The sequence below is a fragment of the Anas acuta genome, chromosome 2, assembly GCF_963932015.1.
Source record: "Anas acuta chromosome 2, bAnaAcu1.1, whole genome shotgun sequence".
Lineage (NCBI taxonomy): Eukaryota > Metazoa > Chordata > Aves > Anseriformes > Anatidae > Anas > Anas acuta.
In genome coordinates this window covers 13,001,417-13,016,594 of record NC_088980.1, presented here as the reverse complement: position 1 = coordinate 13,016,594, position 15,178 = coordinate 13,001,417, and the positions used below count along the sequence as shown (strand labels likewise).

Here is a 15,178-nt window from a genome sequence, read left to right as displayed (position 1 = left end):
GATGCGGAGTCCAGTTTCCCAGGCTTAATGGAGCCAATAGATATCTAGTAAACACAGTCAGTAGAGCATAAGACGCCACACCTCTTTTCCTGAAACTAACATCAAAAATACATTGGAGGTAATACATTATAAAAATACCTCTGCCTCTCCATTGACTTTAAAGGGAGCTCATTCACCCACTCAGCTACAGACATTTATGCTGCAGATTTCTAAATTTTGTGGTGCCTCCCCCCCCTCCTTAATGACCACATCCTTGTTTCCAGTAGCAGTCAGCAAGTAAAGTAAATAAGAAATGACAAAAAATTCTAATTAAAATTTTAGGCTATGAAATAATTGTCTTAAGAAAGTGGTGGAAAACTATTCATAACATCAGAGACTAACCAGTGTAAAAATATGTTTCTGTGATTAAAAACATTTACCATTGTGAAAGCCTCACATAAAGCAGTTTCATGCTACTGTCTAAATAAAAATTACTAAAGTAGTTAAAACCCACAAATCTTTTATAAATATGTTCCAAGTTTCTATTCCATATCTTCACATCACCATAGGGTAGTTATGCTGACATAGCAACTGTAGTGAAATGGGAAAATGAAATAATAGAAACTGAAACTACACCACCAAAGTCTGACTTTATATTTTTCTACCCATTTGAGATGAAAGCTTTTATTTAATTGGCAATAATTACCTTTAATTTTCAAACACAAGCTAATTTGCCTCCAGGCAGTTGAACGTGAACACTGTTAGGATGAATCCTCTGTCTTTTGAGCATCTTGAGTGAAATTTTTATTTTATTTTATTTTATTTTATTTTATTTTATTTTATTTTATTTTATTTTATTTTATTTTATTTTATTTTGTTATTTTATTTTATTAATTTCATTTCATTTCATTTCATTTTATATAAATGTGTAGTGATTTATCTGTTAGAAAACCCTTCAGATTCCTCAGGCCTGTTCTCCACTTTAGATCCTAAAAGAAAAAAAAAAAAAAGAAAAAAAAAAGAAAAAGAAAAAAAAAGAAAAAGAAAAAGAAAAAGAAAAAGAAAAAGAAAAAGAAAAAAAGAAAAAGAGAGAAAGAGAGAGAGAGAGAGAGAAAAAATGTTTACTTCCCCAGATTGAAAGAAAATACGAGTATGTATTTTACTTCAAATCTTTCCTTGGAAGCATTTATTCTCATGCCCCAAAGACTACTAATAGTTATAGTCAATCCAGAACAATAAAAATAATTAAGCATTATGCAGAAGTAGTACGTTCTTATTCATAGTAGTACTGAGATAATAATCACTCCAGTATCATAGAAGCACGGAATCATTAAGGTTGGAAAAGACCTCCAAGATCGGTCCAATCGTCCTCCTACCACCAATGTCACCCACTAAACCATGCCCCCAAGCACCATGTCCAACCTTTCCTTGAACACCACCAGGGACGGTGACTCCACCACTTCCCTGGGCAACCCATACCAATGCCTGACTGCTCTTTCTGGGAAGAAATTTCTCCTAACTTCCAACATGAAACAGTAGTCCAGTAATGTCCCAGCAGTACTTATTCACAAAAGTCAAGTTTTAGTTCAAGCTTGAGTTAGAGGAAGTTGGTGCACTATATTTTCATTTGTGTAATTAAACAGTACCCTGCTACCGGAGATTAACAAATTGTGATTGGAGTTTTTTGCTTTGGGGCTCAAAATCATGCAACATTATTTCAGCAATGGATTTGATACACTATTCTAGCACCCAGGCAAATAAACAAACAAAAATCAACTAACAATATTGTCCGGTTTTGTGGCAATGAAACCATAGTATGTTAGCTTGAAATTTAACAGTCAAATTACAATGGAGGTAAAGGACATTTATGTGCAGACAAAATAAACAAGTAGTGAGCTGTCATCTAAAAATGATCCTCCTCAGAGAAGAAAAAAATGTGTAGGTTAAGAGATCAGCAGAACACCTCCATGGCTCCATTACAGTTGCTCAGGGACTCTCAAAGAAGGCTAAGCAAATCAGATGGACATTAAGAAGCAAATTAGATGGACAGGAACTGAGTTGAAGCTTTCTAGGGAATGAAAGAGATCAGTAGAACACCTTTTAGACATTACTACAGTCTTCTTTGAAATGTTTGTAGGAGCTTGAGATGTCTCAGAAACACAAGAAACTGTTGCAGAGACAAGGTGAAATACAAAACAAAGTTAAGAGAGGAGAAACAATTACTGAAACTACTGTGAAAAAACATGATATAAAGCTCAATGCTCACTCAAAAGAAGTTATTCTCAGTAAGTTTTTGACCTCACATTAGGTTTCCTCTGTGTATGTAAGAATCTTTCCTTACATAGATTCATGGAGATCACAGCATAGAAGAAGAAATAGAAGAAGAAAACCCTAGTTGCTAATTTTATGTTACAGAAATTACAGGATTAATCACATTCGCTCAATGACTGTGTGCTCATGGCACATCCTTAGGAAACAGTATTGTTGCTATCTGCTCCCCCTTTCTGAGAGCTCATCTATGCTACGTAGCCTTTCGTTAATTAATAGTGGATGGGCTAAAAAAGCACAGTGGTGTCTCTGACAAAGGCAAGATGGTCCAAAGTACAGACTGAAGTACTCACATTGTAGAGAAGATGGGTCTGTTTTCATTTGTTCTGTGGGCCAAGGCACAGAAACTCATATCTCTTAAGCTAGTTCCTGAACTCAGAGCACAACTGTGGCATGCTCAAAAGCAGTATAGTATGGCACCATGCCTAAGTGGAGCCCTCAAGAGCAGAAAGACAGAGTATAAATAATTTATAACAATGTCAGGAGCATTTTAGCAGTACAAAATGTGTAAAAGAGCATTCATGAAAATAAGGATCAGGACCAATGTATCTTACTAGATACATGAACAATGCTACTAATCTTCTCCAATACAAAGAGAGGGATTTTTAATGACACCTATTGTGTTTCATTCCCTTTGATTTAAATAATAACCAGGAGACTCCTAGCAAAATGCTCAAACACCCTAATGCACCATTAGGAATACAATTAAATCACAGCAGCGTTAAACATCTCATCAAGAGCTCAGCCAACCTACAAAATTACTTTTCTATCCTTTCATTCCCTAGAAAGCTTCAACTCAGTTCTTGTCCATCTAATTTGCTTAGCCTTCTTTGAGAGTCCCTGAGCAACTGTAATGGAGCCATGGAGGATTGACAGCATTGACAGAAACCCAATTCAGCCTGGCAAAAGCATTTGTCATGCAGATACATAAAGATGCACAGAGCTATAAGGCTTTTTTAGGCAAGTAAGATAAGGGAGCAAGAACAGACTGCAGCTGTGTAAGTACTCTTGTACTTTGACGTACTTTGGATAAAGCAAAGTCTGCCCATCACATATAATTTGCTGTGTCCCTCCCAACCCCTTTTCTCAAGAACACCATGCAAACAATGCTACCTCTGAATCATATATATCAGAGAGAGAGATTACTTCCCTCACAGATAACCAGGGAAGAAAAAAAACAGAACCGTGAGTCACAGCTTTTCTTCCAGTCTGTGTCTGAGGTCTTTTGCTGCTGGTCCAAGGCAAAGTCCATAGAGCATTTGCTGCATGGCCACTTCTTCACCGTGACTTTTACACAGGCAGTGGACAAGTTCCAGCCAACAGACCTCTCCGGAGTACTCTGGCTGCTAACGCAGCTTCCCTCTTGCCCCACTGACACAATCTCAGACCAATCTATTAATAACCAAAAGAATCACTCAGCACTGAAATAAACACCAGGGGCCAGATTGTATTGGTGTAACTAGGACAAGGAATGTATTTGTGCTGATGGTGTTTGTCTTACAATCGGATTGCAGCAATGGGCAGATGTCTGTAACACACTGACCTAGAATACCAAGGAGAAACAGAAGTCAGCCACTGTGTGATCTGCGCTTACAATTGATAAATGACAAAACAAACCATGTGTTCCTTAGCACCCAACAAAGTTAATTCCTTAGCACCCACTTTCTGAGAAAACCACAATCAACATTTTATTGTCATGGTTTCTTTCTTTTCTTACATTGAGTTTCATCTACTCTGAAGGCCGTGCAGCTATACCATTTCCTTGATCTTCAGCACTTTGGCCAGCTGTTTACTCAGCCTCCCCAGTACTGCTTGAATCATCATTTTGATAAAGATCCAGAAAAAGAGTGGCTGACTTCCCTGCCAAGAAGCACCCCTGAATAAAATAAAATAAAAATGCTTCACATTCCCTCTGTTCAAATACTGCCTGCAGCCGCAGAGTGGGTGACATTGCTGAGAACAATGACATCTATTCAAATTTGTAAAGCAAGTATTTGATAGACATGCTTCCTCCAACACAATAACTTCACTGAATGAGCTGTTAGCTTATCTAGCTTTTACGCTTTGAAGTATACAGCTTGAAAAAGTCAAGCACATACCAGCAGTCCTAGACTTGAGTTTATTAGCTCGAGAAATGTTTTAAATTTCACACAGAAAAGGACCAAAAATGTGACAGCTTATTTTATTTACACAGCTTCTGATGATTGAAGGAAGTGACAGCATGCATTAATTTACCATACAGTTACGAGGAGATCTGCAGAGAGCTATGAATTGCTAAGAAATGTCTCTCTTAGTCCACATTACATAATCTTATTCTTAGTTGTATTCACAATTGACATGCCACAACACTTAATCCTATGGAAGATGTCATTTAACGTGGATACATCATGTGCATTTGTCTAAATGATGAGTGTATGCTGATCAGCGATATCTCACTATATTTAGGTCTGCAGACTATACCATGCTGATGGCACTAGAAATTATTTTACATACAGTTATTCAAAGGATGCTGGCTATGACAGATTTCTGTTTGGACCGGACAATTCATGAAAAAAAAAAAAAAAAAAGTAAGTAAATAAATACCTTACTAAATAAATAAATAAATAAATAAATAAATAAATGTTTTAAAGCTACCCAGAAGCTACTATCTCAATGGGAAAAAGAGGGAAGGAACCAAAGGAGCTGGCCTTAGCTGAACCAGACCAATCTTGCTTTGGGAAAGAAGATGCTTTTTTTGATAAGAGCTAAGAAAATATCCTTGTTGTAATTTGTAACTAAACTCACAAAATCTAAATTATATCAAATGAGAGTTGTTTTGTGCAAATTTCAAATAGTTTGTAATGCTGTCTACTTTTTTTAACTTAATGAAGCTGGATTTTTTATTTTATTTATTTATTTTTTTTAAGTTGGGATTGCCAACACCACAAAAGTATTTATATGGAAAGGGAGAGATGACGTCTTCTAAGAACATCAGGAGCATTAAAAAAGATTTGCAAACATAACAAATGAGTTTACAAACTATTCACCAAATGTTGCTGTTGGACCTGTAGCAATTCCAGGCCAATTTCCATTAAGTGAGTGCAGCAACTCCACAATGAATACAAATATATAAATATATGTCTTATCTTGTTTAATATTTATTAAAGCAGTTCTCAAGAATTTCTTCAAATATCTCCTAATCTCTAATTAGCTATGCAATAGTAATTTAAAGTTTTTTGGAACATTTAATCCCAAACAGTTATGACTATATTGTGATATAGATACTGTTTGCATGCACCATTTAACAATAATCTCTTATTTAATATGAGTTGATAGTATTTTGAGCTGATTTTGAGTGTTCATCTATTGTGCTTGGGAAAAAGCTGGGAGTATCTGTTTTGTTAACTAAGATAGTGGAGCCAACATTCTTATTTTGTAATGAAAATACAGCTCTATCAGTGATTTCAGATTCCTGTATCTATGTCCAGTCATCCTCAAATAAGCTGATGAGATGCTTTAGAAATGGCCTGTATCATTTCCTGCAATGACATATATTTTCAAATATTTTATTTTTATTTTTCCATGCATGATGGAAAAATAAAGACTACATATTGTTTGCAATTATTCTGGAGTATTCTGATTTTTCATTATTATAGATCATATGAGAGTTGTCCTCAACCTCCAGCTGCCTGGTATTAGTCCAGTAATGAACGTGCATTACTGAGTCAATTAAAAAACTATTGAGGTCTGTTGTAAAGTTTGCATTGATAACAACTGGTTTTCTGCAAATAAAAATCTTTTACAGAACAAGAGGAAAATCAGTGCCAACATAGAATATTAATATAAATATTAACTAATAATATTTTTAATATTAAAAACATTTTTTTAAGACTATGACAAGAGCTAAACATCACAGCAATGCCAATTTTGAGAAGGAACACAGGCAATATCTACACTTGGATAAACATTAAAAACACCCCTTGAATTGCTTATGTAGTTTCACTAAATAGATGGAAAAAAAATGGCTTCAAGCACCTATACAAGACAGATCATTAAAATCTAAACAGCTATAATTTTTGTATTCAAAGACTACAAATGCAATAGTTTTGAATGATATCTGTGTTATTTTTCTCCAATACATTACAGAGAGCTTTCAGCATGCCTGCAGGTATGTAAGTAATCATTACTTACACAGAGAAGGTCAAGAACCATCTAAACTACAGGGGTTCATACAATTCAAACGTTTTAACTATTCAACTGCTGCTGATGTCATTATGAAGCATCTTATCAAGTGAGTCAGTTGAGCAGGAAATCAAGAATTCTTCAACTTAAACAATCCCTCAGCAAGGGTTGACCTGCGCAGAAGTCCTGTTTAATGAACTTGTAAACTGCACTGTAAAGTTAAAGGAAAATCTGACTGCTCGTTTGCTCGTTTTCCTTGTTTATATATTCTTTAGGAAACATCTGCTAGCCATTCTGCTTTTTTTTTTTTTTTTTTTTTTTTTTTTTTGTTCCTTTTCCTATTGCTATTAGTTATGGGAGTGAAGGTTTAGGCAATCTTTTAGTCTTTAAAAACTGGCATTTCTAGGTTTACTTGAGGTCACCTAAGCAATGAAGAAACCAACTGTTTGTTGGAATGTAAGCAGGGGAAATGATTTTTCCCCAGGGGGTAGAGTTGTGAACTGGTTATATGGATGGAACAGAAGGGTGCTTTTTTTAATGTTTTGCCCCTCTTGCAACTGTGCCACCAGACGTACACAATTCTGAGCCATTAGGATGACTGAAAATGCAGTTTGAAAGATCGACGCAAGCCTGACTGCAACAACACTGACATTTTATTAACAAGTGTTATATTTGTGAGTTGTGTAGCCCCAACTACACTCTGGAATTTAAAAGGTCACTGCAGACACCAAATAAGGCTTCAGACTTTTAAGACCTGCTGTGAAGGACAGCTGGCAGGGCACACAAAACTCTGCCACAGGGTGATAAAAGAATGAAGTGAATATTTTAGCAGTGAGCTGTCACTAATTAACACAAAATTTATTTACTTGAAAGATAAATATATTTGGAAATGGTAAATGCTCCAGAAAGAATGTTTAGCCATCAATTGTGCAAGTGTTAGTTAAGTAGGAAACACACAGGACGTGCCTTGGCTAGGATCTGAAGCATCAAACCTGAGTATCTCCAGACTCTGAGACATGAAGTTGTTGAATCGGTTGATGATTTCACACTGACTCCAGAAAATCTGCTGGTTACAGTGCAATGACCTCTGATTTATACCCTTTTAAAATGAGAGCAGAGTGGCATTTTCTGAGCGTAACACCTAACACTCACACTTCCCTGAAACTCCGCAGCCCTGTGGCACTGACCTGCAGGTGCTGTGAAATGTCAACACTTCAAAACAGCAATACTGGAGAATTTTAATCCAGTGGACAACAAATATGATAGATTAGTAAAGGTGTTTCTCCTACATTTGGCTCTAAGTATTGGGCATGACAGCAGTGCTGGTACTGCTTTTCCCTTCAATCATGGGCGGGGATGCTCAGGCTCTGAAGAGAGAGGTGTAAAAATAAATGAATTATTTCTTCTTCAAGAATATTTCATACTTGTTCTTTGCTCATTGAGACTTTTAGTATATATGAAATTTTCATTTCTGTGTTTTTCTCCTTTATGAATGTGAAATAAAACAGGACTGGGGCTTTTTCTGCTAATACAGAATAATCTTATAATGTTCCTGCTAACTCAAATGACAAGTTAAAAAAGGCCACTGAAAAGATGAAGGCCATGGAAAGACCTGTACAGATATACTGGGACCCAGGGGGACCATACAAATATGAATAATTAGTTATTATAATTTGAAAGTGCTTCTTTGGGAATAACCTTTAAGAGCTTCAAACATGATCCTAGGGATTTCCTCTTGAAAGAGGTTCAAGATGGCCATGTTTCCCTAACATTAAGCCAAAAATGTCTCCTTCAGCATTAAATATATTTGAACCCTGTGGTAACATACGGAGAACTAACTGTGGATTCCTCCTAGGAAGACTACATCACATGCCAGCAAATTGAAAGCATGTGTGTGGACACCAAGAACACCATGTATGGCCACGATGGAAAATCATGTTCTCCCAAACTCCAGCACCCAGGATTTGTTCACCTATACTCAGCTCTGGTGAGGCTGCACCTTGAGTACTGTGTTCAGTTTTGGGCCGGCCGCTCACTACAAGAAGGACACCAAGGTGCTCGAGAGAGTCCAGAGAAGGGCAACGAAGCTAGTGAAGGGTCTGGAGAACAAGTCTTACAAAGAGCAGCTGAGGGAGCTGGGTTTGTTCAGCCTGAGAAGAGGAGGCTCAGGGGTGACCTTTATCACACTCTACAGGTATATTAAAGAAGGTCGTAGCGAGGTGGGGATTGGTCTATTCTCCCACGTGCCTGGTGACAGGATGAGGGGGAACAGGCTAAAGTTGCGCCAGGGAAGGTTTAGGTTTGATATTAGGAAAAACTTCTTTACTGAAAAGGGTTGTTAGGCATTGGAATGGGCTCCCTAGGGAAGTGGTTGAGTCACCATCCCTGGAGGCCTTTCAAATACGTTTAGATGTAGATCTTCGTGATATGGTTTTGTGGAGGACTGGTTAGTGTTAGGTCAGAGGTTGGACTAGGTGATCTTGGAGGTCTCTTCCAACCTAGACAATTCTGTGATTCTGTGTTCATGTGCAGTGGCCTCTTCTCAGCAAAAATACCTTTGAGAACTGCCATCCCAGGATGTAGACATGCAACACTGAACCTACTCAAGCTACTCAGTAAGAAGTTAAATTTCAGGACAAGTGGACCACACAGTAAGAAACTGTCTGCACATGTACATCACTCACACTTGTAAATTACCAAAACCTTGCAGGCAATGGAAGACAGTCATTTTAAACAGACTCGATGGGCAGCCTAGCCAGTCTTCAGAGGAACTGGAAAGCACATACACAGGAACTCCAGGAAGGAATCCAAGCCAGTGACAGAGACATGGTGCTTATCAAGGTGCTGACTGAATGGATTCTACTGTGTTAACTGAGAATCTATCTGCTTTTGCCAGATGTTAAATAATTAACCTCATCTCAGCATGACATAATTTATTCTTAATGTCTTTTTTTTTTTTTTCTTCAGACTCTTGTTTCAGTTTAAACAATTAACCAAAAGCCAAGAAATGGATGTCATCACACTTTGTTCCCAAGTGAGAATGTATATGAGAACTGCATATTAGAAAACCCACTGGTAAGATTCCCTTGGTTCTTTGGACCACTAGTATCAACTGAAATCCGTTCAGTGCAAAAAGACTGCAAATGGAGATGAACCTGAAACACTGCAGCAGCACCTCAGATCGTTTACAACTCTGGAGTTATTCAGTCTACAGTACCATTTAGTGAAGCTTTGGATGCTTAGAAGCCATTCATCAGAGAAAATCCACTGGCACATATCAGTGCTCAAGAGCTGCTCCTCTGCTGGAAGCTGTGCAAATAAGAATATCAAAAAAATTCAATGTTATCCTAAGACACACTGTAACAAAGAGATTCAGCAGTCACAAAATCTAGACAATGGATCACCTTTTTGAGTCTCTGGAATAACACACACAGGGAAATTGAATGGAAACATGAGATTGTCCTTTTGTCTGCTTTTCCCTTACATATCTTAAATTCTAAACACATTACACTATACAGTATAATAAAACCTCAGATGCACTAAAGCATAGTCTATAGGACTGAAAAGAGAAGCAAAGAAGTGGGCAGTCTCAGAATGGTTTTCTTTGTAATTGCCTACTGCAGTTGGAATGAAACTTTCTACTTAAATTATGCTTTACTGCTGTTTGGTTGTTGTTTTTATTTATTTATTTATTTATTATTATTTCAAAAGTGCAGAGACGCTGCCAAAATTAAACATTCAGACTGCAGTCAGTGTTAAATGACAGAAGATGATGTGCTTACATGTAGTACAGTATCTCATTAAATCATGGTCTAATCAAGCCATAAATGAAACATGTCAAGGCACTGGCTAGCTAAACCGTCTCATTATCTGATCTCCACTTTCAGAAAAGCTCTATAAAGACCAACATTAAAAGTGGGAAAATTTTTGTTTCAAAGAGAATATCATGGTGAATAATGCATAGTTATGGTAGCAGGTTACTTCAATGTCCTCAGGAAGGGTTTGAAGTTTAATTCTGCACAATGCATTGTACTTCAGAGAAATTTCAACTTATATTAGCTTAATAGAAATTGAAAATAGCAATGAATCCACATCTGAACTAAAAGGTTCCATCCTACCTATTGATCTGTGATCTGTCGAATCAGTGCTTGATTCCAGCAGTCATCAACCTCTGACTCTCAACTTGCAGACAATATGTCAGGTCTGCCTCTGTGAAGGTCTTATTCTGTCCTATATTTCATAGTACATTCTGAACAAAGATGTTGACACTACTGAATGTAGGAAATCCATTATCAGTAAGTCCACAATTCTTTGCAGCTTCCTTTCATATCTTCTGAAACCTGCTCTTCTTCTTTGTAGAGCCAAGGCTAGAAGAGGAGACATGAAGCACAGAGAAATCTTTCTATCATGGCTTTGCTTCAGAAGTGAGAAGAAAGACATTAACAGTGTTGGCATGATTGAGGTGATACATGTATAAACTCATTCCATATTTCTCCATAAATTAACCTCATTAGAAATCTTCAGCATCTTGTGTCTCCTGGCTACTGTCTCTTAATAAAGAGTTCCTACTAACATCTTCTGCAATAATTATATCATCTTTATATCATAAATATATCATAGGATGGCAACCAATTCTTATGTACATAGTAGGTAAAATCTGAAAGACAGCATCTTACACAGGAAAGGTTGAGGAAGAAAGGCTGAAAATTCTTATAAATATTATCACAGGATCTTTAAATGTCCAGATGAACTAGACTTGACCTCCATCATTAGCATATGTTCCAAATAGCACAAAAAATACTGATAATAAATGCTGAAAGCAAATGCTATTAGTATAAGGGAAAAGTATAAAACACTGACCATTTTGGAGAGCTGCAGGACTAAAATGACTTTTTTATAATGTTGGACAGTTTTCTCAAAATAAAGGTTTAAGTTTCATAAGCAGAGAGCTTAACTTCCAGCATTACAGAAGTAATTGAGAATTTTGCCATTGACTTAATGGATCATGTGTTTTTTTAAAGTGACTGAAAGGGAGGAAAGTGTGTAATGGAGTTAGCATTTGGAGGAAAATAAAGGAGTGTTGAATTTGCTGGAAGATGTCCTGGAAGGGTAAGGTTGCAAACATGAAGCATATGTGTAATCTGAAGCAAAGAGACTCCTGACATGCATAAAGCTAAGCACATTAACAAGTTGTCATAGAATTAGGGTCTTGAATGTTCTCTATGAGGTCATATGCCTATGTTTGCTTGTAGCACACCCCTATCACCATGTCTGTCATTTCTAGATTTCATTCAGAGACAGCTATTACATTAATCTTGGTAAGAATAATGCACCATAACTGATTTTTTTTTTTTCCTCCCAGCTTCCTAAAATCTTGAAAGACTTTCTCTTGATTAAGTTTTTCCTTTTGGAAATGAGACTCTAAACAATGAGAGAGAGAGGCTTACGTAACCTTTATGTTATGCTCACAAAGTCATCTTATATCATGGTTGGTGGCCAAAAATTGTAAAATTTATCTATCAGAAATACAACTTAACTTTTTTGGTTTTCTGATATCATTATATTGTACAGTACTTGGGTTTACTTTTAAACCAATTGAACCTTTCTTCCCTCAAAATTAATAAGTTTCAAAACTAATATTCCTAGACTTCAACAAAATTTAATCATTCTGTAGGGTCTTTCCAAGACAGATCACAGATCACATTTAGGAAAAAATAAAAAAAAAACAAAAAACAAAAAACCAACAACTCTATTTTTTTAATCACTAAACTGTAACAGTGAAGGTTACCCAGTCAGTGTTTGTTCTAAAACACGAAAGTAAAAGAAGCAGAATTAAAAATGTAAAACAGGCAATATATTGTATTTTTCTATTTCCAGAACTAGTTTCCTTGTTTAAAAAAAGGAAAGTCACAAAATGACAGTCTCCCCAACTTCCTAGAGCAATGAGTGATATTTATCTCTGTATTAAGCCAATATTAATAATATGCTTAATTACTGGCAAATGTTGGAGTCATTCAAAACAAAATGCTGCTGTTGAAGGCACTGAAGCATATCCCTGACTTTAAGTACAAGAACTGTGCTCAAGCATGTGCTTCATGTCTGTGGGCTTAGCTTCATGCCTGGGACCTAAGTTTTGGTAAGTATTGCCCATACGACATATAAGCAATGCTTTAGTCCTGATACTACTGTGAATTGGAGCAGCTGCAACCTTCCAAGTTTCTAGAAGCATGTGCAGGAAGTAGTGTAAAAAAAAAAAAAAAAAAAAAGGAGAGAGAGAGAGAAATCTCCTCATTTAAGGAAATAATATGCCTGTCTGAATGTCCAATATCATATCAGCCACTATATATATCAGGCAACATTTTACTGCTTTTTTATCACAGTTTTACTCTTTATCATGTTTGCATACCATCTCTTCCCGACAATGTAGTTCTCCTGCAGTTTATTCCCTTGCTCTATCTTTGTTGTCTTGCTGTGTAAGTATAATAAATGCATAATACGACTGGTATTTCAGCCAGCGAAACCAGCAATCATTCTCGCTTGCTGGCATTTCACCTTTGACTCACCACCTTGCAATCCTGCCGGATGAAGTACTCCAGCGATCCCAGGCTGCACTCAGGGCTGCAGGCAAGCAACATGTCACTGGTGACATCGCCAGGGACTATGCTTGCTGGTGGCCTCTGCTGAACATTACTTGTTTCAGTGGTGCTACAGATTAGACTAAGATGATATTGAGTGTCACCGAGAGTTTAAAAATATGTTTCAGACATCCTCATCACTTTTTTTCAACTTTTGCAAATGGAGCTAAAACTTCACTTCCGTCTCTTTCCCCAAGCTGAGTTATGTCATGAATCAAGTGACATGGGAATGATCCTATGCCTATTTAAATCCCATTCAGATGATCTGAAGAGGGTCTTTATGTAAAGGAAAAAAAAAAAAAAAAATCAAAGTAAAATATTCTGCAAGATTGTTTTGTTCTGAAACAATTCAGTTTATCTCTGCATTGTTGGAATGTTATTTTCAGAAAAAGGCTGAATCTGCAAAGCTAACTCAAGTGCTAGTGTTGTTAGCTCCCATGATGTTATCAGGAGTCTTGTGACACTCGCAGTCCTGCTCAAAGCCTCATTACGGCATGGAAAATTGCAGAGAACGTCCTATTCTCACATTAAACAAACCAAACTCAGGCTTCAGGGTTGGGAAGAAAACTCATTACACGTAGGTCCTAGAGCTCAAAAAGCTGTATTCATAACTGTGGGAGGGAGAAGGAGGAGGCATCTTAGTGACGTATATATATCATTGGTAATACTGGCACACAGCCTGAGTCTCTGGATCTCGTACACATGATGGCCCCATTACAAAGACACCGGTCAGCATCAAAACTCAGATCCAAACCAATCTCTAACTTCAAATGCCTCCAAGGCTGGGTTAGGCCCTGTGAGGACAGCAGGTGGCCAGAAGTAGTGTGAGGTTGCCTGTCACCAGAACAAGCAAGACAAAGCCCAGAAGAGCTGGCAGGCATGAAAAAGCTAAGTAATTGCTCACTTCCCCATGTGATGGGCAAGATGTGAGAGGGAAAAAGAGTCATGGTGTTGCATCACTCACCCTTTATCCGAGAAGTAGGATGGGCGCCTTGCCAGGACCTTTCACTCTATTTCTTTCACATTGTATGTGCTGAAAAGAAAAAGGAGAAATCCAGCCCCCAAGTTTCGATTGTTAATAAGTTATCACAGAGTCACTAGTGAAAGGCATGCCTAAAAACATCAACATTGGCACCCACTACTTTGTTTTGCAAAGGGCTTCGTCTGTCGTCCCCCTCAGCCTCCAATCTATCTATCCGTACACACACACATGCGCACACAATTCTGGCATTTTTTGTTCCTGTCTTTTTCCATACATGATCTAAGAATGCATCCAGCTTCAGTTTCAACACATTTTCTTAAAACGGCGCAGATACAGACTTACTTTCCAAAACACCCTTCACTTGCATCCTAGCTAAAAACACCAGCAAAGAAAGTTTGAGAAAATGAGAGAAAAACTACCTCTATCCCACAGCAACTGTGGTAGGGAGAATTTTTCAGCCCTTAGAGGTCCCCAGAGAACTTTGAGCACGTTTACTAGTATCAAAGCAGGGCAATAGTTTTTCAATGACATCACCTTCCCACTCCCTGTAACTGAGAACTCACCGTTCCCTAAACTAGAGGAAAGGAGGAGGTTTGAGTGCCAAAGGTCTTACACCATAGTTTCACCTACAAGAATTAGGATTTTCTGGCAATCAGTAGCTAACATGCTGCATGTGATATAATTTGCTAGTGGCAAAGGGCTTTTTGCTGTCTACACATCAATAATCAAGAGTTACCCATGTCAGGCTGTAAGGTTTATTTTAAGACAGCCCTAAGAGGCTTGAATCCAGTATTAAAATTATATGTGTTCCTAAAAAATGCATGAGATTCTTAATATCCAAACTTAGGGCTCAATTATATTCACAGATGTATTCTGGGAGTGAATCAGTGCATGTACAGGGAAAGTTGCCCACAGCGGAATGAATGTTCAGGGTATGCAGCAGCAAAACCTCCTGAAAAATGAACCTTTAGGCTGCACTGATACTCTCAGAGTCTGATGCGTTACACTGAAGACAAAGGCAATCTCAGGCAAATACAAATCCTTTCCACTGATATAGCCTGGAACACTGTAAATGCAGTTTACAGCCAACATT

The 15,178-nt window shown here is 37.4% G+C and overlaps 1 long non-coding RNA gene across 1 annotated transcript; it reads right to left on the bottom strand.

The window, feature by feature from the left end:
* Positions 1–1,084: 1,084 nt before the first annotated feature.
* LOC137852144 (uncharacterized) lies at positions 1,085–14,942 on the bottom strand. The gene is made up of 5 exons (XR_011093670.1): positions 14,505–14,942; positions 14,068–14,136; positions 13,032–13,185; positions 10,587–10,835; positions 1,085–9,777 (listed from the first exon to the last, which is right to left on the bottom strand). It is a non-coding gene; the product is annotated as an uncharacterized lncRNA (long non-coding RNA).
* Between the last annotated feature and the right edge of the window lie 236 nt (positions 14,943–15,178).